The sequence below is a fragment of the Brassica oleracea genome, chromosome C4, assembly GCF_000695525.1.
Source record: "Brassica oleracea var. oleracea cultivar TO1000 chromosome C4, BOL, whole genome shotgun sequence".
NCBI classification, from domain to species: Eukaryota; Viridiplantae; Streptophyta; class Magnoliopsida; order Brassicales; family Brassicaceae; genus Brassica; species Brassica oleracea.
Genome location: NC_027751.1, coordinates 30,000,834 through 30,015,638, shown reverse-complemented (window position 1 = coordinate 30,015,638; position 14,805 = coordinate 30,000,834).

The following is a 14,805-nucleotide window of genomic DNA, read 5'->3' as shown; positions in this document are numbered from 1 at the left end:
AGAACTCTCATCCCCTCTGATTTCCCCTATAATTCGCCCCCCCTCTTTCTCTCTCTATAATCATCCGATTTGAACAATTTTGGGCTCCATTCCACTTGATTTTTTGAGCTCTACCTGATTCCTACACTCGTTTTCACCCTAAGACAGGTATACTCCGCGAATCTCCACATTCTGAAATCGTGTTCTTGAGCAATTTTTTGGGTTTTGTGAATTTCTTATTTCCGTGTTGATTCCTTGATCAAATATGCATGAAACAGATGTTTAAACATGGAATAGAACACAATTGTCTGTGATTAACGAGTTTGGAACAGGATTTGAGATTATTTAGGGATTGAGAATTTTTTTCAATTTGTTTTTTTTTTTATCACAACTCGATTTCGCTTTTCATTTTCATGTTGCTTTGAGTTCTTAATTGATTATAACCATGTTGAGAGCAATGATTCTATTTTGTAGAGAATGAAGCGCACGAAAACATCAGCAAAGAAAAACACACAAGAAGCGGGTTCGTCACAGCTGGAGAAGCAAAGGCCAAAGAAGTGGGATAAGTCTGATACCACCCACTACAACAACATGAAGAAGGTAGCCGTTCCGGCTACACAACTAGCATGTCCTGAGACGATGACAATATTGGGAATCCAAGCAGACATTGAAGGACTGTTCCAGAACATGGGTCTAGGCCAACTATGCAACCTCAAGGAACCCACTTATCCGGAGTTGGTACGCCAGTTCATAGCATCCGCATACGTCACCCGTCCCGATGATAGGCATGAGGAAGGTTTTCTGGCATTCGTAGTGCAGAAAGTATACTATGAGGTATCTTTCACAGACCTCTGCGGACTATTTGGATTGAGTGCGGGGGAGAGGACATATGGTCTTTATTGGACTTCAGAGCTGTTGAACTTCTGGGAAACGATTGGCACATGGGTTTATAGATCTTCTCAGGCAAAGGAGTCACTTATCCGGAGCCCAGTACTGAGATATGCGACACGCCTCATTGGCTCATTGCTATACGGGACAACCACAGCCGCATCAGTCACGCAATGGGAGTTGTGCCTCCTGTACCAAGGTGTGAGGCATTTGCTACCGGCATTTGGAAACTCTACATTCCCACCTGCTACTGCCTTCAACATGGGAGCGGTGCTGGCCGCAAACTTAGCAGGATACAAGGGGAAAGTAACCAAATCCAAGAGCAATGCATGTGGATTTGGTGCAGTGATTACTCGGATCCTTAGACATGTGGGTGTAGACTGCAAGAACCAGGAGGTAGCACTGGACAGATCGAACAACATTGCTTGGAACTACCTGGATGTCATTTCTCTAGTAAGTAAGGAGTTCATAGCTGGTCCCCACTCGAGGATCGATCGGGATGGTCCTTACGTCTACGTATTCCAGGACCGAGCGAAGAAAACACTCTACTGCCACCTACCTCAGATCGGTCTCACTTCTCTACTTTCAGAGGCTGCAGTTGAGTTCCTACCCCCTGCTACCGCACTAGTAGACAAGCCATCCTTCTTCACGCCAAAATATCAGACCAAAGGCAAGGGCGTGGTTGATGAAGAAGGAGAAGATGAGGCTGCACAAGCCATTCCAGATGATTCACAACCCCATCAGCTACTCCCATCAGACTCCAGCCAGTACAAGCTGCAAGAGCTTCCACCGAACGCCACTTCGCGCCAGCAACAACATTGGAGAGATCAGAGCATAAAGACAAACAACGACATGCTACACAAGATCTGGGCTGCCATTTCACGTATCAGGCCGTGTCGTTGCCAAAAGGATGATGTAGTTCATCGGGACAACTCTCCATCCAGCTCTGGTTCGGGTTCGAGTGGTACACACAGGGTAAGAAAGAGGTCCAAGAGACCCAATGATGCGGAACATCTGGAGCAGGAGACGAGGAGTAGGAGCTATCACCGGCTATTTTATTTTCTTTTCTATTCTAACGTTTTATGGTCTTATTTTCTGTTAATTTTGAACTGAGTTTTTTTTTGGGTTTCTTAATTATGAGTTTGTATTTCTTTTACATGGTTTCTTCGTTTTATTTGGTTGTGTTCTGAGTAGTTTTTAATTCGTATTCAGCTTTGCCTTGCTAGATAAACCAAATAACTATTATTCGAGGAAAGAGGTTATATCAAGTGTTCCTCGGAATTTCCTCGGTATTTCTTTAAAAAAAATAAAAAAAATCAATGATATTCTGTTTCCGAGTCATCATCACTAGATGAATCTGAATCTGGATCTTGGTGAAACTCTCCAATTACTGGTTCATCCTCTACGTGAACGACGGCTTCCTCTCCAAAGTCGGTTAAATCGACTACAAGGCCAACTCCAGCTAAATTTTCTGCTGCACTACAGTTGCCGGATGTGCTTGGTTGTAGTGGGTCTTCCAGCTCAGAACTTCCCTGAACTCGGCCTCTCGGGTTGAGTCTTGTAACAGTAACCCATGGATCATCTCTGTTCCTTACCCGGGGGTACTTGATATAACAAACCTGTAACATTTAGAAAAATTATAAATTAATACACATGATGATGAATCATTCTGAATAATTAACATTTAATTACCTGATCGGCCTGGGAAGCAAGAATGAAAGGATCATAATATTGCAGCTTTCGCCTCGAATTTACTGATGTAACACCAAATGCATCTGTTCTCACACCTCGATCTGGGGTGTTGTCGTGCCAATCACAATAGAAAACAGTACAGCGCAATCCAACCATGCCCAAATACTTGATTTCCAAAATCTCATGTATGTGTCCGTAGTATACATCATCTCCTGATGCAGAACAAACGCCATCATCATAAGTCGTACTCGAACGTCTCCTCTTCTGAGTTGTGAATGCATATCCTCGAGTACAAAATCTCGGATATGACTTCACAACAAAGTTTGGTCCAACGACCATCTCACGTATCCAATCGTCAAATGTTTCACCTCTGGCCAAACCAGCAGACACCTATTAATAGCACATATATATATATGTTATATCAATAAATGTGAATTAGTATAAATATGTGATAAAATATATTTTAATTTGTTTAAAGCACTCACATAAGTAAACATCCATCCAGTAAATTCTCTCTGCTTCATTTCTTCTAGTTCGTCCTCTGTGGCGTATCTATACTCGAACCGCTTTTCTGCCATGAAAATCCTGTATATGATGACAATAATGTAATTAATTAAGATTTAAATTTCAACTTGTTAAAATAAAAATTTGTAAGCTCATTTATTTACCTCTCATATTGAAGAACGTCTTCGCAGTTGGTGAGCAAATATGTTTGCAAATTACTGCGCTCCTGCTCAGTAAGTCGACGGTCCTTTGGTTTTCCGCTAAGTCGTCCAACGTCTGTGAAAATGTCTGGAACCGTAACATGATATGTTGCCCGTTCGCCTCTATCATCATGCCGAGCAGGTCTTCTGTTTTTGGTCTGAACTTCTGCTGGAAAGTAGTACTCGGCAAAGTTTGAAGTTTCTTCATTGATCATCTGTGCGACTATAGAACCTTCCACCCTACTTAAATTTTTCACCATCTTCTTCAAATGGAACATATACCGCTCATACAGATACATCCATCTATACTGCACAGGACCACCAAGTTCCAATTCTCTTGCCAGGTGAATAACAAGATGCTCCATAACATCAAAAAATGAGGGAGGAAATATCTTCTCAAGGTTGCACTGAATCACGGCTATGTTAGTCTTCAAATTTTCAATACCTTCAAGAGTCACTGATCTCGTGCATAAATCGCGGAAGAAACCACTTATCCCTGCAATTGCTTCATGAACATTTTGTGGTAATAGTTCCTTGAAGGCGAACGGAAGGAGGCGCTGCATCATTACATGGCAATCGTGGTTTTTCAAGCCAGTAAACTTTCCTTCCTTTCTGTCGATACAGTTACGCAAATTTGATGCGTAACCGTCTGGAAATTCCACATCGTTTGAAATCCAATCAAAGAACGCATCTTTTCCCTCTGCATCAAGTCGGTATATGGGAAAAGGAGCCCTACCATTTTCATCAACATGAAGTTCTGAACGAGCACATATATCGACTAAATCCAGTCTTGACTTCAAATTATCCTTTGTTTTACCTTGAACATTAAGGATCGTGTTCATGAGATTGTCAAAAAAGTTCTTCTCAATATGCATGACATCTAAATTATGCCTTAGCAGATGATCCTCCCAGTATGGCAGATCCCAGAAAATACTTTTTTTGTGCCAGTTATGTAGTTCTCCAACAGCATCTACCGGAAAACGCTCATGTCCACCGACTTCTGGCGTCCTTTCTGCACCAAAATCTCTTAGTTGTATCTTCAAATCTTTCCCACAAATTTCCGGAGGTGGACTGTCAAACACCCTCTTGTTCTTCGTAAACAAATTCCTACTCCTACGATATGGATGATCAGGTGGTAGGAATCTCCTGTGACAGTCAAACCAACACGTTTTCCTTCCGTGTTTTAGTTGGAAAGCATCAGTGTTATCTTGACAATATGGACATGATATCCTTCCATGCGTTGTCCATCCAGACAACATATCATATGCTGGAAAATCACTTATTGTCCACATTAGTACTGTCCGCATTTGAAAGTTTTCTTTACACGAAACATCGTATGTTTCAGCACCTTGAGCCCATAGTTGTTGCAACTCATATATTAGTGGCTGAAGAAACACATCAAGTGATCTCTTAGGATGCTCTGGTCCGGGAACGAGAATCGAGAGAAACAAAAACTCTCGTCGCAAGCACAAGTTTGGGGGGAGGTTGTATGGTGTAAGAATGACGGGCCATAGAGAATATTGTCTTCCACTCTTGCCAAACGGACTAAAACCATCAGTACATAATCCAAGGTAGACATTTCTTCTTTCATACGCAAAGTCGGGATACTTTGATTGGAAATGCTTCCACGCTTTTGCATCTGAAGGATGTCTGATCTCACCATCTGTTGAGTGCTCCGCATGCCATCTCATTGGTTGCGCTGTGCGTTCAGATAGATACAACCTCTGCAACCTTTCCGTCAAAGGTAAATACCACATCCTTTTATATGGCACTGGAACTCTTCCACTCGTATCTTTATAATGAGGCTTTCCACAAAATTTGCATGTAACCCGCTGTTCATCCGCCCTCCAATAAATCATGCAGTTGTCGCTGCATACATCTATTACCTGATACGATAAACCAAGACCAGCTACGAGTTTCTGAACCTCGTAGTATGAACCAGGAGCTACATTATCCTCGGGTAGAATACTTTTTACAAAATCAGCAATCGCATCCACACAGTCTTCAGCCAAATTATAATCTGTTTTAATGCCCATCAATCTTGTAGCAGATGATAAAGCTGAATGAACATCTCTGCAACCTTCGTATAATGGTTGCTTTCCAGCATCCAACATATCATAAAATCTCCTAGCTTGTGCATTGGGTAAATCTTCCCCTCTAAAATGATCATTTACCATCTGCTCAGTACCTACACCATAATCTACATCTGTTCTAATTGGTTCTTCTAATCTAACCGCTGGCTGAGGTTCGCTAGTACTACCATGTTCATAATCAGTTTCCCCATGATGATACCAAATTTTGTAACTTCGTGTAAACCCACTCAAATATAGATGAGTCCAAACATCCGACTCTTTAATAACCTTTCTATTTTTACAATTAGAGCAAGGACATCTTAACATACCTGTTTTTGCTTTCGGTTGTCGGTGAACTAACCCCATGAATTCGGTTATACCTCGTTGGTATTCTTCCGTAAGCAATCTCGTGTTCGGATCCAAATGAGGTCGATCGATCCAAGAACGAAAATAATTTGAAGAAGACATATTTTTTATGAATCAAATTCGTGTGTAAATAGAGTAAGAGGGAGGATGAAGATATGGAGTGAATGAAGAGGAAGAGGAGTGCTTGTTTATATAGATTAAATCCTGCCGACATACCGAGGAAATTCCGACGGAATTCCGACGGAAAAGGCTAGTTCGTCGGAATTTCCTCGGAATTTTGTAAAATCCCCCAACAGCTCTCCAACGGCTATAATATTTCCTCGGAATTCATCGGTTTTTTCCGAGGAACACATTGTTCCTCGGAATTTCCTCGGAATATTCCGACGGACTGAGGTTTCCTCGGAATTCCGTCCGTATATTCCGAGGAAATTCCGAGGAACCCCAATTTTGTGTTACCTCGGAATTTCCTCGGAAATTCCTCGGTATATTCCGACGATTTCATTTTCCGTCGGAATGTCCGTCAGAATACCGCTGTTTTCTTGTAGTGTAAGTAATCATAAGAAAATCATATTAGTTAGCCAATAAGTATTTTAATCATTAGTTTTCATCGGCTAAGTATATAAAGTATATAAATCACTTATAAAATTAATTTAAACATTTACCAAACTTCTTCCATGTATGAAAAAACTCAAGTTCCAAATATTGATTAGCAAGATCAAATATATCATAATTTCCTCAGATAAAAAAGATCAATTGTAATTTAAGCCCTAAACATCATTAATCAACATTTAATCACCCTTAACCCCCTAATCTAAAATCTCAAAGAAACTACTCACTACATTCATAATAACCCAAATAGCCATGATGATAGTGTGCATATTCAGAAATAGAAGGGGATTAACAAAATAAGAAAAAGAAATTAAGAACGTTCAGGTATAAGAACATTCATGTAGGTGTAAAGACAGGTAACATATATTCCACTAGCTACAAAAAAAAAATCATCACGATATCTCTTATCCAATATAGATATCTAAAGTAACAACATTGAGATTCAGCTTTCAACATGTTTAGTTGATTAGTTTGCGTTTTGGCTCAATTGAGATCAGTACTACTACAATTATAATATATATACTAGATTTAGATCAGCCTTTTGTTTTGTTCACAAAATTTATTTAATAGAAATTATAGTTTCGTCCATAATTTATATATTTTAAGTTTTATATTTATATATATATATATATATATATATATATATATGTATATATATATATAAATTCATGTACATTATATATTTTAATTAGTTCTTAATAATTAAGTTTTAAATTATAAGAAAAATTATAATCACTATTATAGATAGGTTTTTTAATTTAAATATTTTTAAAATATATAAAGATACTTTACGAGAAATATCATTTTTAGTTTTATTACATATATATAAGTTTGGATTTCATTCTTAAACTTGTGGAATAAAGCGAAAGCGTGAATTTGGGATGTTAATATGTTCAAATATTTGATATCTAGGAAGATAAATTTTATAACAAATTCCAAAAAAAAAAACATATCTATAGTTATTATATTAACCAACCGTATTATAAAATAATATAATAATTTTTTTAAAAAATTGCTTTGAATAAAGTAATCATTTTAAATTTATATGTGTTGCACTGATTTTTAATATTTTTTCTTACGTGATAATATATGTTCATATCAATTATATTTTTATTTTAATATTCTATAGAAAAATATAATTTTATATAACTATATAATAATCAAAAAGGATAATTCGTTCATATGGTGTGTCTCACATTTATTTTACTTTACTATGAACCAAAGCAAAATTTGTGTGCTTTATAAGATAAATAATATAAATAACATATATCGCATTGGTTAAATTTTATTTTTATAAAATAATTAGTATAATTAAGTTTATTTGTTTTAAAATCGTCTTGCATTTGATTTGTATATTTTAGGATTGATAAATTAATTCATAAAATGTATAATCATAAAAATATCAGATTCCCGTTCCACTATATAATAAAATAATATAAATATTATTTAATTTTTAATATTTTACCTTTATCAAGTAAACATATATATATATATATATATAAGATATTGATATCTAAATTTTTTTTTTAAATCATAATTAACTATCATTGATTTGATATTTACTTTTAATATATTTTTATAAATTAATGTATATTATAAAATTTATGAAATTTTGTTATTTTCTGTGTATATATACTTTAATTTATTTTTATAGTTTACAAAGTAATTAATAATTTAACTTATATAATAATAATATTATTTAATTTAATGTGAAAAGATTTATATATACACTATTAATTTTATCTTGTGTATATAATTTTAAATTTAATTAATACTTGTATATAATATTTAATAATAATTATGAAATTATTTAATTATAGATATTTATACAGTTTCAGTATTTTAAAAACTGTATATTTATATTTTTCTTATAAAAACGATATAGTAAGATTTTCTTAGATTGCAATCTTAAAATAATCTGTATAAATATATTTCAGGTGTTTTTTAAAAATATTTAAATATTTAGTTGAATTAGTTGAATAATTAAGTTTTTATGCAATATATTAGGAAGCATATTTAATATGAATGTCCAAACTTGGTAATATCACAAATTCTAGTAATGTTAGGTCTAAGTTTTGGTTATGTTTTAATAGTATTGATATATATATTTATATATTTCCTATAAATACTATTCATAAAATATCCATTGGGATATAGTATACCGCCAGTCTATACATGTGTAATGTAGGTTACGATGATGGAAAGCAAGAAAAAAAAAAGAGAGAACCAAATTGATCAATAGTTTTTTTTTTGGTTGGGTAACGCGAACGTAGCAGATTAAAGTTTTTGATTGGAGACCAATGAGCTGTTGACATGTCACGCATAATAATCTACATTGTGATCAAATAATCGCAAACGTGAGAACATTACGTAAGTAAGTCACAGACAAACACATTGAGATTTGAGTGGATGTTTTTGTCGAAATCCAAGGTTTCGGAAAGATCCATAAAATTCAGACATTTACATTGCTCACCATGTGGACCTCTCAATGCGAGTCCTGAAACAGCAACTATTCTCTCGAATCAATTTCTCAGAAAAAAAACAATTCTCTAGCTTGAATCGTATTCAAAACCCTATTCACCACTTTCTCTCTCATCCTTTGTCGCCAGCAAAATTACAAACAAGATGCCGATTCTCTCTCATCCACGTATTCTTTTGACCTAGCTACTTCCTTATCCAACTCTTATCTTACAAAACGATATCATTGCCATTTGAATCTATATAAGTGGGTAATGGTAAATAAAAGGTTCCCAAATAGTTAATTAAATATAACCCGGTAAAAACTATCCTAGATCTTGAACAAACAATGAAAGAAAACTAAAAAAACCCAAGCGAGGGAAACAAAAATGAGTAATCTAAACCTTTATGATTTTAGTCACCAGCTTAAATCCAGTTAGACATAGCCCAACTATTCCTAAGGGCTAAGACATAATGGGATCATATCATTTGAATCCGTAAATTTTATTATTTAAATCCTTAATATCTAATTAGTTAGGGTTAGGTTGAGCAAGGTGCAAAATAATAAAATCTTCAACTAGAAAAAAAACAAATTAGCCCACAGGTGGACATGATCAAGCTAATTTTGGCGGTTCAGATCAATTCATGTTTCTGGATCACGCATAATCTCTAACTAAATGTATTAATCTACTCCACACTATACAACTTATATCCTAATCCAATACATCAAGAATTATTGATTTCTCTACACCGATTTTGAATCTCCACCATTTGACTGTTCTCTCTTGGATATAATTTGGTAGGGTTTCGGATTAGATCCTATTTAAGTCATACAAAAAATGAAATATCACTCGAGACGAGACAGCTTATACATAGAATGAGTCCTGTTAATTCCTTAACTCAATTTTCAAACCAAAAGCTCTTAAAAAAGCAAACCAGTATTTGTCGCAAAGACAAGTGGAGATTCTATTGACCATAGCCACCCACTTAAGGTCAATAAAGCAGTTTCAAAATTTTGTATTGTTTTGTTAGTGTACGGTGTGATTGAGTTTCATAAACCCAATGAGAGCATGCCGTATCAGCAAAACGGAATAAGTTTGTTGCAATTTTTCCTTTGAGCCAAAACAAGTGAAAAACGTATGATATTATAGGGACACAGACAGTAGCGGCACTGACTTCTACAAGACCCCGGTTCGACCTCGAGTGTAAGCTGAGGAAGTATGGGTTTCCGGCCCTCAAATAATATAAACTAAAATTCGGTTATTTTTCCATAAGTCTTTTTAGTCTAGTGGTGTAAATCATAGTTCGAACTTAGGCTGCTAGAGTAATGGTTAGATGATTTACACCACTAGACTAAAGAGACTTTTGAAAAAAATTAACCGAATTTAATTTATATTTTTGAGAATCGGAAGCCCATGCTTCCTTGGTTTCCCCTGGGGGTTGGGCCTGGACACAAACACTCGTGGCTCGGGCAGAGGTATTCAATTATTCTAAGGTATCTCGTTTTATATATTTATATACATCTTAGCTATTTGGTTTGTACTGACTAGATCACGAGTAAAAAGAAAAATTTGGTTCAATTAATTAGTTTGTATCAACCCTTTGAATGATTTTTTGGGTTTAAAATAGCAAATACTATATATAAAAATAACGCTTGATTTAGTATGGTTAAAAATGGAACAACAATATTTTATATTTTAGTTTTACTCATATCTATCCAAAAGACAAATTATTCATTGTGTTTTGTACTATCTACACAAATTGTTCCAGCAACGAAACAAAACTACGGCTCCACTCATATAGTGGATCCAAATTTACGTTTTGATTCGATAGTTTGACATAGATTTAGAAAACTCTTACTATTTTGAAAATCCCTATCCTACTTTATCCACACAACACAATGAAATTTGATAAATCTTGAAAATTTTAGATATATAATTTGTTTAATCTTCTCTTATATCCCGAATCACCACTAATAATATCATGTTTGAAATATAAGTCATTTTTTCTAAGTGGATTTGCTTTAGTGACCTTGATTATATTCACAACAAACTAAATTATGGTTGTGAAATATTTGAAATCTATAGGAGGTTAGAAACTCAGAGCTCGACTTAGTTTAATCATTGTTGGTTAATGTTAAATAGCATATATATTTTACATATATTTACATGCCTTGAACCTTGATGTTAGTCGCCACTCACCAATAAAAATATAAAATTGTTATGACACTAGAGCAGAATTTTCTCTCATCCTTGCATATAATGCTTTCTCACCGTGAGCTTAAAATATTTGGGGCTTAAAATTAGCTCGGCCCGGTCCTTATAGGGCTATAAGGGTTTTCGGGTTTTTTTTGGGCTTTTCGAAAAATAATTTGTCATTATTACTTCTATCATTTTAATACATGTGATTTTTCATTAAAAATAGTTTCATTTTTTGTTTTAAAATATAAATTGAGTTTAAACTTTTTTTCTTTATCAAAAGTGTTTTACTTTTTTTTTTAACTTTTTCATATGTTTTTTTTTTGTGAAACTAACTTTTTCATATGTTTTAAACAAACTAAAGTTAATAAGACTTAAATAATCAAATATAAATTATAACTAAACATATAAGAGAACAAAATTTATGATAAACATGGTCAAAAGTTTCATGCTTTTTAGTTTGAAATATAAAAAAACATGTTGTACATGAAAAAATAAGGTACATTTGCAAAAATTAAAATGAGACACTTGTAATGATCAAACAATAAAATACATTAACAACTTTTATATTTTCTTTATTAGAGTTTGGATTAAAATATTAAAATTATATGTCAATACTAATAATAGTTTTGATTGAAAGAACGATAATATTTAAGCTAAAGTATAAAATTTCGGATTTTTGGACCGGCTCTAGCCCAAACGGGTTTAGGCCTAAAAAACCCCAAAGCCCAAACGGGCTTAGCCCGAAAAACTCAATTTTTTTGGGCGTATAAAACTAAGTCCAAGCCCGGTAATTTAGGGCTGAGCGGACTCGGGCTGCGGGCTTCGGCCCTAATTTACATACCATTTTTATTTGTAACGTATGTATAATCACATCTTTGTGTGTGTCAATCTTACAGAAGAGTTCTGAATCAAACGTTGTTTTGTTGCGTCATTTTCAATTTCAAGATCACTTGTATATTTTTGTCATCAACTGCTGTAACTGTTAAATACTAAATAATACTTTCTCCGTTTCAGTTTAATTGTCGTTGTAGAGTAAATTTTTTGTTTCAAAATAAGTGTTGTTCAAAAATTTTGATGCAAAATTTATTAACAATATTCTCCAGTTTATTTTTCTATTGGTTGAAATATGGATAGATATGTAGTTAATGATGATTTTTTTTTATTTTGAAAATATACAAATTAAATGTTTTCTAAATATACAACTAAAATGAAACAGAAAAGGTAGTTTTTCGCTAATAATGTAAATATCATTACATTTAGGTTTACAAAGAGTGAGTGAATAACAAAATTCTAGAAGTCTTACATTAATGGACTACATAATATTCTACCTATTTCATAATAAGTGTCGTTTAAGGTTTTTGCATCTAAAATAGAAAATTAGTAATTTTTTATTTTCCCTTTATTTAATACATTATTTTGTTTGATTTTATTAATTAATGAATTACAACTAAGGATAAAAACTGGAAAATATATTTAATATTCGCATTAAAAATGTAAAACGATAGCTGCGTTATATACCCATCACCAAAAATGACACTTAATATGAAAATTTCATATAGAATAGTTACCGAAATCAGAAGTTGATTAATTGCATCAGTGCCAGTGTCATCGTTATTCATGACTACCATAACTTCAAGGAATTATATATACTAATTTCAGTATTTAGAACAGGATGGGGTATGGTTGGGGTCAACATTAACTTCTTTCATACAATCATAGGCATTTCATAATTTCACGAATATGTATTATGCTATTTATTTTATTCCATTTTATTTGGGTTTAGAGTTTATATTTAGATTTATGGTTTATATTTTGTGTTTAGGGTTTACTGATTAGGGTTTAGGGTTTAGTATTTAGGGGCTAGGATGGGGTTGCGATAAGGTTTAGTATCTAGATTTTAGGGTTGAGATAGAATTGGTGTCCTATACTATTTTGGTGACATGGAATAGAACATTTAAGTTTTTTATACAGTAAAAATATAAGTGAATTGGAATAGACTTACGGTGTAAATGAATGGGTACACCATTTAATGCGACAGTGTTGCATGTAAAAATATAAGTGAATTGGAATAGACTTACGGTGTAAATAAATGGGTACACCATTTAATGTGACAGTGTTGTATGTATCCACACATTTCCTGGCTACAATGAAAACTGTATGCTGTAAAAACATAAGTGAAGTGGATATCTTCTCTAGCTCCGGTTGTGAAGCATTGACGTCATCTACTTCTTCTATAGAAACTCAAATTTCTGACATAATTCGGTCTATTATATAACTAACATGTTTATTGTACATAATTCGAGCCGGACCTGAATACAAGCCGGTGTTTCAGGGCCGCCAAATAAATATTTTTTGGCGCCAATTTAATTGAATTATTCAGTAGCTCTATTGGAAATGACAGAACAAATGCTGACCCTTTCAATTTCCAAAACTTAATTTTTAGCATTTTCATGGTTGTTCAAAAGATTATTTTTGTTGTGAATTATAAAGTTTCAAGAAATATTTATATTATTTCTTCATGGAGTGGTGTACATACGTGAAGGAGAAGAAGCTAGATCTTTGTATTAGCTTTATATTAAGTTGTTGTGGTACGTATAGAGAGAGATAGAAATATGACTAGTGTCACTTATATTATTTATCACACACACGATGTGTTTATATAAGGAGTAAGAGTCGGTCTTATAAACCGACTTAAACAATACGATAAAATACAAGTCTTATCATGTATAAAGAGATAATCTCTGAAAGCTGTTAGAGACTCATGAAGACATCTGTCCCATTAGATGTCTGAATATAGATGATCATACGTAACACTCCTTCTTGATCATATATCTTGTATTACATAGCGCCTCATTAAAAACCTAGTCATGGAAAAATCCATTGGGACAAAAACCATGACAAGGGAAAAAAAGTACACTGTCGTAATCTCCCCATGAGAATAGTGGACGTAAATTTCTTCAAAGGTTACGCAAATGCCGCATTCCGATAGCTAGACGTGTTTTCGGAATGTTGTTGTCGAAAGAGCTTTGGTGAATAAATCAGCCGGATTTTCGCATGACCGTACATACTCGATGTCCATCTCTTTATTTTTTTTGAGCTCTCATATGTACGAGAAAAATCTTGGAGGAATGTGCTTCACTTTTAATATAGCTTTCTTTGAGTTGAGCTACACAAGCCGAATTGTCTTCAAATATTTTCATCGGCTCTTTTTCGTTGACTATTCCACTTGTTTCTTGTATGTGTTGGCTCATTGACCTAAGCCACACACATTCTCGACATGCTTCGTGAAGCGCAATAGTTTATTCATGATTTGAAGATGTTGCAACCAGAGTTTTGTTTCTGGGACCAACAAGATATCGCGGTTCCACCAATTGTAAAAACATAGCCGGTTTGCGATCGAGCCTTATGAGGATCTAATAATTCCAGCATCTGCAAAACCAACCATACCAAACTCGGGTTTTCTAAAATACATTAACCCAAAACCAACTGTACCTTGGAGAGAATGAATATGTTCTCGACGCCATTCTAATTTCCATGAATAGGAAATGAGCTGTATCTTGCAAAGACATTAGTGTTTAAAAGTATATTTAATCAAATACAACTCGCAAGATATATAAGCTCACATATGCTTTATGACCATTAGCATCTCCAAAGTACTTATTTATATAAGATCTTACCAGGATCTTTTAAACATCTTTTTCAATATCAAAGATCTATTAACCATTGGAGTACTCAAAGGAGTCACTTTATTCATACAAAAGCATTTAAATAACCTTTTCGTATGATTTGGTTGATGCACAATTATTCTTTCTCGGAGATGCTCTATCTGGAGCCCAA